The following is a 12500-nucleotide window of genomic DNA, read 5'->3' as shown; positions in this document are numbered from 1 at the left end:
TAATAATAATAATAATAATAGTAGTAAGGTGACAGGGGAGGCTACCGCTCCTTTCACAGCACAATCGCCCCCGTTTGAATGAACTCCGTCCCGAAGTTCCGAACCGGGGGACCACTGTCCATCCCAAGTTCGCAGAATGGGAACAGCACGAAAATGTTCAGTGGTCATATTATGCCATCACCTGAACATATCATGCCGAGTCCCATCCCTGCTCGCAAGCGCCAGATGTAACCGAGTGCCGAAACACTACGATCACCTCGGGAGGCGAAGTGCAATCAAACAGGATTGAAAATGTTAGGGCTAATTTCTTAGCCCTATAAAAACTGTTATGCAAAGCCGAAGGTTTCCATGAACATACAGACAATCGGAAACCACCAGACCCCATCACAAACAGAATTCCACAACCCACTGGTGTTGACTTGAAGGCCAACAACTCGGGTGCAGAGTCTGCTGTGAAAGGAGCGGTAGCCTCCCCTGTCACAGTAGTAGTAGTAGTAGTAGTAGTAGTAGTAGTAGTAGTAGTAGTAGTAGTAGTAGTAGTAGTAGTAGTAGTAGTAAACTGAAGTGTTCGACTTTTGAACACACTTTTTGTAACCAGTTCTGAACACTGTGTTACGAACTATATAATTCTACTGGAGAAAGTAAACATTATTGAGTGTTTACCATGTGTGCTACTTTTGCTAGTAGAATCATATATATTTCACAGTGTTCACAACTGGTTACAAAACGTGTGATCAAAAATGTAACATTTCAGTTTCGCTTATCCGAGGTTTTGCATATCCGAGTTCGGATAAGCCAAACCATTCCCGAAACATTATCGTGCAGTTCGGCTTAAGCGAGTTTTTTTCAGGATAAGTTGTAAAATCCCTTGGAATCTCTCTCTCTCTCTCTCTCTCTCTCTCTCTCTCTCTCTCTCTCTCTCTCTCTCTCTCTCTCTCTCTCTCTACCGCAACACGGTGGCCTAGTGGTAAAGCGTCCGCCCAGTGAGCGGGAGGTCGTGGGTTCGAACCCTGGCCGGGTCATATTTAAGACTTTAAAATTGGCAATCTAGTGGCTGCTCCGCCTGGCGTCTGGCATTATGGGGTTAGTGCTAGGACTGGTTGGTCCGGTGTCAGAATAATGTGACTGGGTGAGACATGAAGCCTGTGCTGCGACTTGTGTCTTGTGTGTGGCGCACGTTAAATGTCAAAGCAGCACCGCGCTGATATAACCCTTTGTGGTGGACTGGGCGTTAAGCAAACAAACAAACAATATATCTTTCTTTCTCTCTCTGTGCGTGGTGTGTGTGCCTGTGTGTGTGTGTGTGTGTGTGTGTGTGTGTGTGTGTGTGTGTGTGTTTAAATGAATAAGATCAAAACAGTGAAAAGTTAAAAGTGCTTTCTTCAGTTGGGCTTTTTTAATACCTCAAAGCCAACTGTAAAAATAAAGGGTGAAAACAGTGACACATCTGAGAAAGAAAAACCAAGATTCCACAAGCAACTACGCTTTTGTTAAAAGGATTCCAAGTAAATCATAATAAATGTCATGTTTAATGGGCGGGGATGTAGCTCAGTCGGTAGCGCGCTGCACTTGTATCCAGTTGGCCGCTGTCAGCGTGAGTTCGTCCCCACGTTCGGCGAGAGATTTATTTCTCAGAGTCAACTTTGTGTGCAGACTCTCCTCGGTGTCCGAACACCCCCGTGTGTACACGCAAGCACAAGACCAAGTGCGCACGAAAAAGAACCTGTAATCCATGTCAGAGTTCGATGGGTTATAGAAACACGAAAATACCCGGCATGCTTCCTCCGAAAACGGCGTATGGCTGCCTAAATGGCGGGGTAAAAAAACGGTCATACACGTAAAATTCCACTCGTGCAAAAAACACGAGTGTACGTGGGAGTTTCAGCCCACGAACGCAGAAGAAGAAGAAGACATGTTTAATAAAAACCCTCTCCATTAAAGAAAGAACAGAAACAAAATTAGACAATTTGTCTCTGTGGTCATAAATCAAGATCAAATTTCCGAAAACATAGATTGTAGGCAAATGTTTTGTTTCGCTGCATGTTTATTGTGGTTTGATCTTCACCACTGACTCGTTCAAAATGAGCACATACATTCCTCAGGTAGATTTGCTCTTCACAAAGATCTCTTCCTTCGATTGGAAAAATAGGTTTGTATGAGAGCCACTCGTTTTTGAACACTGCAACAGTTGTTTGGAACATGCTGGCAGCTGCAAGGATTTCAACGTCACGGTCGGACCCCCAAGAGTTAGGTCTGAGGGCACACCGCGTCATCAGTTTCCCGGCATATTCAAAAACAGGTGACGTGTTCGTTTCCGTAGGATAATTATAGCGTTGACGAAATATGTTTATCTTCCTGACGTGTTTTTTAAGCAACAACAAAACAAGTCGCGTAAGGCGAAATTACTACATTTAGTCAAGCTGTGGAACTCACAGAATGAAACTGAACGCACTGCATTTTTGTTTACAATGACCGTAGTCTGCCGCTTGTGCGAAACGGAGTGAAACTGACGAGCCTGTTTAGCGCGGTTGTGGTTTCGCTGTGCTGCATAGCACGCTTTTCTGTGCCTCTCTTCGTTTTAACTTTCTGAGCGTGTTTTTAATCCAAACATATCATATCTATATGTTTTTGGAATCAGGAACCGACAAGGAATAAGATGAAATTGTTTTTAAATCGATTTCGGAAATTTAATTTTGATAATAATTTTTATATTTTTAATTTTCAGAGCTTGTTTTTAATCCAAATATAACATATGTATATGTTTTTGGAATCAGAAAATGACGAAGAATAAGATGAAATTGTTTTTGGATCGTTTAATAAAAAATAATTTTAATTACAAGTTTCCGATTTTTAATGACCCAACTTACTCATGAGTTTTTAAGTCACCAAGCTGAAATGCAATACCAAACCCCGGCCTTCGTCGAAGATTGCTTTGCCAAAATGTCAATCAATTTAATTGAAAAATGAGGGTGTGACAGTGCCGCCTCAACTTTTACAAAAAGCCGGATATGACGTCATCAAAAGTATTTATCGAAAAAAAGAAAAAAAGTCCGGGGATATCATTCCCAGGAACTCTCATGTCAAATTTCATAAAGATCGGTCCAGTAGTTTGGTCTGAATCGCTCTACACACACACACACACACACACACACACACACACACACACACACACACACACACACACACACACATACACCACGACCCTCGTCTCGATTCCCTCTCTATGTTAAAACATTTAGTCAAAACTTGACTAAATGTAAAAAAAAAAGTCTTTCCGACAGTGTTTAGAGTTAGGCTTATCTGTCAAAATCACGTTTGAGATATCCGTGTTTGAGCTAGCTATATTTTACAGAGTTTGGCTTATCCGAATTAAAAATAGTCTTACAAAGAGGGGGGTCTAGCGGGGAATTGGTTTTGGTTCCAGATATCCGAGTTTTTTGCTAAAGCGTGTTTCGTTTAGGCGAGTGCGGCTGTAATATATCATATAACACATTACTCACAACGCCATACTCTTGTGACATCATGCATTAATTTAGGTGTGACGCATTATTTCCTTCTTTTCTTTCTCGGCCAGTCAAAAACATAAGTAGGCTACTAGGATTTCCTTGTGTACGACAAGGGGTATGATTAAATGACACGATAATATGCCTCTGAATCAGCCATCTACAATTCAGAAGTCATTATGTTTCATGAGGTAAAGATAGAAGGAAATAAAACAGAAAAGAAGGACAGAAAATAAGACAGAAGAAAGTAAAGATACAAGAAAAAAAAGGAGGCGAGAAAGAAAGAAAGAACAAGTGGGAAACATGAAAACATGCGCGATCGCATTTTTTTTTTATTTTTACACTTCGCCGTCCGGGAATACAACTGCCGTATGTCTAAAAACCACATTTTTCAGGAGACGAAAAAAACTATTTATCTTGGTCACCATTACCCAAAATTCGTCGTTGTTTCACACAGAACATTGTTGTGATCTGGTTCGTTTGCCTATTATAATTTCTCTTTGAAAAATTAAGTCCTTAACTGTTATTTTAACACTATGCTGATTTTTTGACAGAAAGTCGGAAACAATACTGCCGTAAGTCAAGTTACGATGAGAGTGATGAGAAATTGGCGCAAATGTAACTGAGGTAACTCGATTTACGGCAGTTGTATACAGATTGAGAGAGATCTCTTTGAAAGGATTTCAAAGTTACGGTATTTACATTTCAGATTTAAGTAGTAGGATGAGCTGTCATGGCAAGTTTTAGATGTATTAACTATAATGCTTGATGTTTGCCGTTTTATTGAGAGAAAAAACCGTGATTTAGTAATGTATTTGTTTAAATTTGGCTGTGTGTCTGTTTGTGTGTGTGTGTGTGTGTGTGTGTGTGTGTGTGTGTGTGAGAGAGAGAGAGAGAGAGAGAGAGAGAGAGAGAGAGCAATTTGTCCAATTACGTTCAGAACGTTTACTTGTAACAGCAAAAGTTCAACTTTATTCATGTCTATAAAACAGTTGGTTTAAAAAAAGGTCATACCATGACTATTAACTCCATTAACTCTAAATTTGCAACAAAATGAAAATAGGTAATGATTCGTTTGTGCTATCTTTCATGAACACTGATCTGAGAAAAACAAAACTGGGTTCCTGTCTGTGGAACAGTTAGTTCAAGTACGTATTAATGTTCGAACATAACCAAACTCATGCCTATTGAACAGTTTATAACCATAGTCATTCAGCCTGAACTTGCGACATTCTGTAGTCAAAATAAAACGTCGTTAGTATTGCTTATGTGCATTGGTCTCTTTAAATTGTTGTCATTCTTTAGGCGCTGTTGGCCTGACTGTTCATGCTCACGTTCTGAACACCTGAAATGTGCTGGGTGTAAAAGAAGAAAAGAAGTTCACACCCACCACGAAACTCTATGTGATACTGCTCACTTGAACATGAACGCCTTTTTCACTGTTTGAATGCTGACCACAGTAAAGCCAATTAGGCATCATGGGGCAACGATCTGAAGTAGTGGTGATGTGCCTTTGGGATGATGTACCTTTCACAGAGATTGACCAGATCATTGTACTTCTCTTTGGTAATCGGTAATGGGGCTTTTGAAACGTTTTCCAAGACAATGTCAGCAGGATCTGGGATGCTATGGACAGCTCTCAGTTTTCGCACCAAATTGAGCTGGCAGTAATCGCCTGTGTAGTCATAACCAACGTCTACGACATTTGGTTCTTGTGACGATAGCTTAAATCTTTTCACGTCCAACCACCTAACTTTCTCTTTCTTTGTGTCCAACTGGAAATTCTTCAACAGCTCTGCTACTTTCTTAAAGTCGAAAAAGTCCGACTGAACCAGCTCGTCAACAATGTACAGAGGTGCATGTCGCTTGGCTGTTCTCATATTCTGTGCCCACTGGCTCGGGGTGTACACGGCCACGTGTCTGCTCATCCGTTCAATGACAGAATGCATGCTGTCCCCTTCGTTCTGAGAGTGACCCGATACAAAGAACACGTGCTCTATTTCATCAAAATGAAACTTTGTCAGGGCATACCAGAGCATTGTAAGGAAGTTTTTGTTCCTGTTTTGCCCTCCACAGCTGTCCGAAAATAACACCACTTTCTTGACACCCCCCTCTTTGCTGATGCGTTCCAGGTATCTATAAACACAGCTGGCAATCTCATTCGATCCCCTGCTCGATGCAGTTTCTGCCCAGACATTGCAATATCCTTGTCCGTTTCTGTAATCATACACTGTCAAGTTGTAGGTATTCAGTTTTCTCTTGTAATACAGGCATGACTCAACACTTGAAGGGGTCGGCAGAACTTCTTCAAGATCAAACACTGCCGCTGCAAGACTTGGATCATCCTTTAATCTCGCTTTTACTTCATCTTTGAATTTTCTGCTATCTTCTTTCATCTGGTTATGCTTTTTGTACTCGCCCTCTTCTGTGTGATCGTAATATCCGTTCTCATAGGCGGCACAGATATCACATCGGTCTTTCATTCGTTTATGGAAGCTGATGTTGAATTCACGATTAAAAACATATCTGTAGGTGGTTTCACTAGCGGGAGCTTTGCATCCTTCCTTTTCCCGCTTTTGAACGTAGAGCTCATACATCTTCAGCAGACTGAGGGAACTTTCCAGGTATTCTCGTGTTGAATCTTTCCTTGCATAGTGACTCTCCACTCTCGCAAAGCTGTTGATGTGCTTTCTAATCTCATCCTTCTCACTGTCCTTTGAGTTGCCTCTTTGGCTTTGCTTTCCCCGCTTTTCTGCATCACAGGTTCCCAGAGAGTTAATATTCTTCAGTGATGTGGCAACAACCGTGTCTGATATATCCAGAGTATCAAGAAACATCTTCTTGCAAACTTTAACTATCTTTCCATGGATGTGCAGGTGGTATTCATAAGTGGAACCTCTCCTTGAAGATGACTTTGTGTGTGTACTTTTTTTCTCACGTTTCTTGACTGTTTTACACAAGTACTGCCTCTGTTGTGTGAGACAACCCAATTTCCAGAAACTGTGAAAAATTTGGATCCTTTCATCCTCTGAGACTTTTGACTTGCACTTATTTCTGCATTGGTCACCACAACCTGATTTCAGCTCTCTTTTTCTCTTGAGTTTTCCTGCTCTTGATACATAACTTTCTCCATTGTTCCTGAGCCGTTTTCTCTTGTTCTCTTTCCAATCATCCTCATGTCGGAGTCTTTTTCTGGATTGCCTCGGCTTGTCCTGAGTGGGAACGGTAAATGGACTTGTTGCTTGGGAATGTCCTGCAGTGGGTGATCCAATTAAAGTATTGCTTGCGTCACTGTCACGTGTTTGCTCACTTCTTATATGCTCTGGGTCTGTCACTTCCTCTTGGTTTTCAGAAGATGCAGGGTGTCCTGCTGTGCTACACCAAACAGCATCACCATAGTCTTCATCCCAGCTCATCTCAGATGATGAACAATCCAGAAATTTCAATTCTTCCTTTGAAGGAACATAATCATCGCCATCGCTTAGATGATCCGAAGAAGCCTCTGACTCGGCACATTCAGTTGTCAAACACTGGTTAATTGTTGGAAGTGGGACATCTCCATCCGATTCATGCTCCATTTCAATGCACGGATCAACATTCCGAAGGTGACTTAGTGGAATGTCATCCTCGTCGTCAACTTGTCTAAGGTGGCTAAGTGGAACATCATTGTCATCCTCGTCTTGTCTGCCTTTTCTTGGGTTAATCAAGGGAATGTTATCCTCATCCTCACCTTGTTCAAGGTGTCTCATTGGAACGTCATTCTCATCCTCATCTTGTCTGCCTGGTTTAAGACGGATCAGGGGAATGTCATCCTCATCTTCAAATTGTCTAAGGTGGGGTAGTGGAATGTCATCCTCGTCGTCAACTTGTCTAAGGTGGCTAAGTGGAACATCATTGTCATCCTCGTCTTGTCTGCCTTTTCTTGTGTTAATCAAGGGAATGTTATCCTCATCCTCACCTTGTTCAAGGTGTCTCATTGGAACGTCATTCTCATCCTCATCTTGTCTGCCTGGTTTAAGACGGATCAGGGGAATGTCATCCTCATCTTCAAATTGTCTAAGGTGGGGTAGTGGAACAGTGTCTTCCGTCATCTCTACAGAGGCATACACATTCACAGCTTCAAACACAGCCTCGTTGGACATCCCGAGCGACTGACACAGATCATGCATAAAGCTGATCAAACTCTCAGATCCTTCATGCTTAGTAACACAAGCACGACCTTCAGGATGACATATTCCTTTCTTATCCCTGCTGTGGGAATCAAATACGTAAAATGTTGACAGAACTTTCATGATGCCAATGGTATAAGAAGAAAAGACACCCCCAACAGTGAAGACTGCAGCATGTTCAATCTGTTCAACAGTTTGCTGTAAAGTCACTGCACCCTCATCGAGGGAAGCATCTCTGCTGCCAAGCATTCCATTGCGATTATTGTCGACATGAAGGTTTACTTTGCGTCCTTCAATCACTACAGTTTGAATAGCTTCACTGGGAAAAAGCACTGTGACGTCATGGGCTTCAGCTGCAGACAAGTACAGCCTGTCTCCGTCATGTAGTATTTCATCAAGATCCTGCGTGGTCCACAGAGACACGTCCTTGACACAGTGATGTGCCACTGCTCGCATTGCCATGGCCGTACACTGCCTTCCCCGACCCTCGAATCTGGAATCCCCTTGATGAAAGCTTCCTCGGACATGGATTCCCATGGTTGGCAAACACTGACCAAAACAGAAAGGAAAGCAACGCTTTGAAACTCAAGGACAAAAATATGGCAAGATGGGGCACGCCCATGCTAAGCATGCCTTACTAGATTTCAAATCTTAAAAATATTTATGAGACTTATGATGGTTTCACTCGATATTTCATTGCAGATACTGTTCGTGGAACAAAAGTAATATTAAAGTGTACTAATTTTTCAAAAAAACAAAATCTCAACAACAACAAGATCTGCCAGAATGTTACGTGTCAGTCAGCCTGCCTCGTGTCTCAACCTGCCCCGGTGTCCCCCACCAATACAATTATACAAAACAACGAAGTTGTGCTAAATAATGATTAATACTGGTTATTATAGTATTAAATGCTTGGTAATATGCATTGGTTTATTTTGATATTCGTTGTAGGCTTTATTCAGAGATCTTGGATATTTTCACTTACCTATTTTCGTGGTTTGATGCTTCAGCTTTCGTGGTTTGATGTTTTGGCAATTGTGGCGCCAAACAACAGGAACAAGAAAGTAAAATAAAAATGTGAATCGCAATTTTTACGAAAAGTATTAAAATTGAAGAGAAAGCTGGAGAACAATTGTCGTATGTGAGAAACTTGAGGCATTCCTAGCAATCATTTTGTAAAAATCTGCAATGCTACAACCGTAAGTTGACATACGACAGTTGTGTATCCGGCAAAAAATGAAAAATACAAATACAGTTGAGGTAAATCAATTTACGGCAGTCTTCTTCCCACAAGATTCGAAGTGAGTTGAGATACAGTAATTGTTTTTTGATGACAGGGCGTTTATTTATAGGAGATAGTGTTTACGACTTTGCCAAGTTATGCCCCTTGATATGCTGATATGGAATGCCAAAAATGTCAAAAAATCAAAAAATGGAGTTACGGCAGTTGTATTCCCGGACGGCGACTTGTTCTCTTATTATAATCACACGGTTAATACAGCGGACGAAGTGGTTATTTCTTTATTTAATTCATGACATGTTGTGGCATTAAGGAAACCTAATCAACATAAGCCATCCATATTAAAAATACTAAAAAGCGCAGATTAGTTTTCTTCAAAAGTAGCCATGAACATTAAATCGATCAAAAGTGCAGATTTTTTTTCGCCACACTAAGGCATTTTGGGGGTAAAAACTTGTTACTTGCGTGACCCCTCCCCCCCCCCTCCCACACACACACACACACCCGCCTTCACGAACGCCGTTTCGAACACCATATAATCCCAGTGAGATGTCAATTTTGTCATTGACATCTCCTTCATTGCAATAAAGTGATAATGTTCAAAGTGATTTATAACACTAGACGTCACTATGAACAAATATAAAAAAAATACAGTGATAATCTTCAAAGTGATTTATAACACTAGACGTCACTATGAACCAAAAAATAAAAATAAAGTGACAATGTTCAAAGTGATTTATAACATTAGACGTCACTATGAACACTTTCGACGCTGTTTTCTCAAAACGTCATTTGAGCAACAGTGCCGCCAGTCACGGGGAAATACTCGTCTCCTGAACTATCAGTTAAATCATCTAACTATGTTGTTAGTTTTCGCAAAAAAAAGATGACTTCACACGACAACAGAGAACCTTTCTGTGAATAACAGAGAAATGATTTTGGACATTACGTCACAGATTGAAAAACTGCTTTATTGTGTTTAATTTCTTTTGTATGCATATCTCTCCAGTAAACAAAATATATTCACATATGTTAAAGGCATACTAACGCACTCCCATGTTTACAAAGTGTAGTTTGCCCACAATCGATGTCAAACGCACCATAAGACCATATAATGACGATATGGCACCATGCGCGGACCATAATACATGCATTACAGCTTGTTCTACCCTCTGAAAAAGTGAGGATGTCAACAAAGCCGCGGAGTTCTCTCCCTTGCATCAACGTTACATGTGTTGCCAAATCTATAAATAGGACGATCCAGATCAAAATGAAAATTCAAATATCTCAACATCTAAGGGGTCCTAGACCACAATATTTTGCAGGGAACTTAATTTAGCATGTCTCCAGCTGTTGGTAAAGCAATTAGCGTGTATAGTCATCGAGTACATATGGCTTTAAGAAAACTCTCTTTGTGTGGTGGGATCTGTTTAGTCTGAAATGCAACATACTTCAAAACACTTTATTTATGGTATTGTTCTGACACATAATACAACATGCACATAAAACTGTTCGTGAAATAAAGAAAAAATCCGATCTGTACAACACATTGTTACAAAGATTTTGAAAAAGAAATCGGAAAGCCTTGTATTTAATAAAATGATGATTAACATGTGATGCAGTAATAGTTCTGATTTTCAAGTGTAGGGAGAGAACTATGATTGAAAAGAGAGAGAGAGAGAGAGAGAGAGAGAGAGAGATCGAGAGAGAGAGAGAGAGAGAGAGAGCGAGTGAGAGAGAGAGAGAGAGAGAGAGAGAGAGAGAGAGAGAGAGAGAGAGAGAGAGAGAGAGAGAGAGAGAGAGAGAGAGATTCAGATTCAGATTCAACACTTTATTACGAAGGGATGACGGGTTTTGGGCGATGCCTAATCTTCCAACCTGTCCCTTTTAGACATACATGACATTACTAGATGAATACCCACTTCGCCGGGTACGGCTGCGCCGGGAAGAAGTCGAGCGGAATACCCGGCTGCGCCGGGGACCCGGATATGCCGGGTGTACGCCGGCTTTGCCGGCGCACCGCACGGAGGAAGGGAGATAAACGCGGCTGAAAACACTGGAGAAGATAAGGAAGAGTTACTGGGAATGGATCCAGAGAAAAACCAAAATCGGTTCAGCGCTGCGCGCTGAGAGCACGTGTTGAAATATCTCATCGATGAGGTTGTGTCCGGGGTGTAGCTGAATACGGTCTCCAAATTTGAAAAAGATCCACCGAGAACTTTGGCCGTGCATCGCGGACACACACACACACACAGACAGACAGACACAAGTCGTATATATTTATATATAGATACATTACATATATATATTTATATAAGACGTTTTAAACAGCTAAAAGAATAACTAATTAACTCTGAATTTTTAATCTGGTTAAAACTACAAAAACAAAAGTTATAATAACGAGGTTCATGCATTATTAAAATGATGATTAAGATGTGATATAACAATAGTTCTGCTTTTCAAGTGTAGGGAGAGTAATATGATTGAAAAGAGAGAGAGAGAGAGAGAGAGAGAGAGAGAGAGAGAGAGAGAGAGAGAGAGAGAGAGAGAGAGAGAGAGAGAGAGAGAGACGCAGACGCAGACGCAGATAATTTATTCAATAGGCCATAGCCCCTTATGAAGGAGTGTGAACAAAAACAGATATGGACAACACAAAACAAAATGGACTTCATCATCTTGCTTTTCTTTTGAGAGAGAGAGAGAGAGAGAGAGAGAGAGAGAGAGAGAGAGAGAGAGAGAGAGAGAGAGAGAGAGAGAGAGGGGGAGAGATCGAGAGAGAGAGAGAGAGAGAGAGAGAGAGCGAGTGAGAGAGAGAGAGATAGATAGAGAGAAAGGACAATAGAGAGAGATCGAGAGAGAGAGAAAGAGAGAGAGATTCAGATTCAGATTCAACACTTTATTACGAAGGGATGACGGGTTTTGGGCGATGCCTAATCTTCCAACCTGTCCCTTTTAGACATACATGACATTACTAGATGAATACCCGCTTCGCCGGGTACGGCTGCGCCGGGAAGAAGTCGAGCCGAATACCCGGCTGCGCCGGGGACCCGGCTATGCCGGGTGTACGCCGGCTTTGCCGGCGCACCGCACGGAGGAAGGGAGATAAACGCGGCTGAAAACACTGGAGAAGATAAGGAAGAGTTACTGGGAATGGATCCAGAGAAAAACCAAAATCGGTTCAGCGCTGCGCGCTGAGAGCACGTGTTGAAATATCTCATCGATGAGGTTGTGTCCGGGGTGTAGCTGAATACGGTCTCCAAATTTGAAAAAGATCCACCGAGAACTTTGGCCGTGCATCGCGGACACACACACACACACAGACAGACACAAGTCGTATATAATTTATATATAGATACATTACATATATATATTTATGTAACACGTTTTAAACAGCCAAAAGAATAACTAATTAACTCCGAATTTGTAATCAGGTTAAAATAACAAAAACACTAGTTATGATAACGAGGTTCATGGATTATTAAAATGATGATTAAGATGTGATGCAATAATAGTTCTGATTTTCAAGGGTATGGAGAGAAATATGATTGAAAAGAGAGAGAGAGAGAGAGAGAGAGAGAGAGAGGAGAG

Source organism: Littorina saxatilis, linkage group LG6, assembly GCF_037325665.1.
Source record: "Littorina saxatilis isolate snail1 linkage group LG6, US_GU_Lsax_2.0, whole genome shotgun sequence".
NCBI classification, from domain to species: Eukaryota; Metazoa; Mollusca; class Gastropoda; order Littorinimorpha; family Littorinidae; genus Littorina; species Littorina saxatilis.
The sequence above is the reverse complement of the archived record's forward strand: the minus strand, read 5'-3'. Positions refer to the sequence as shown.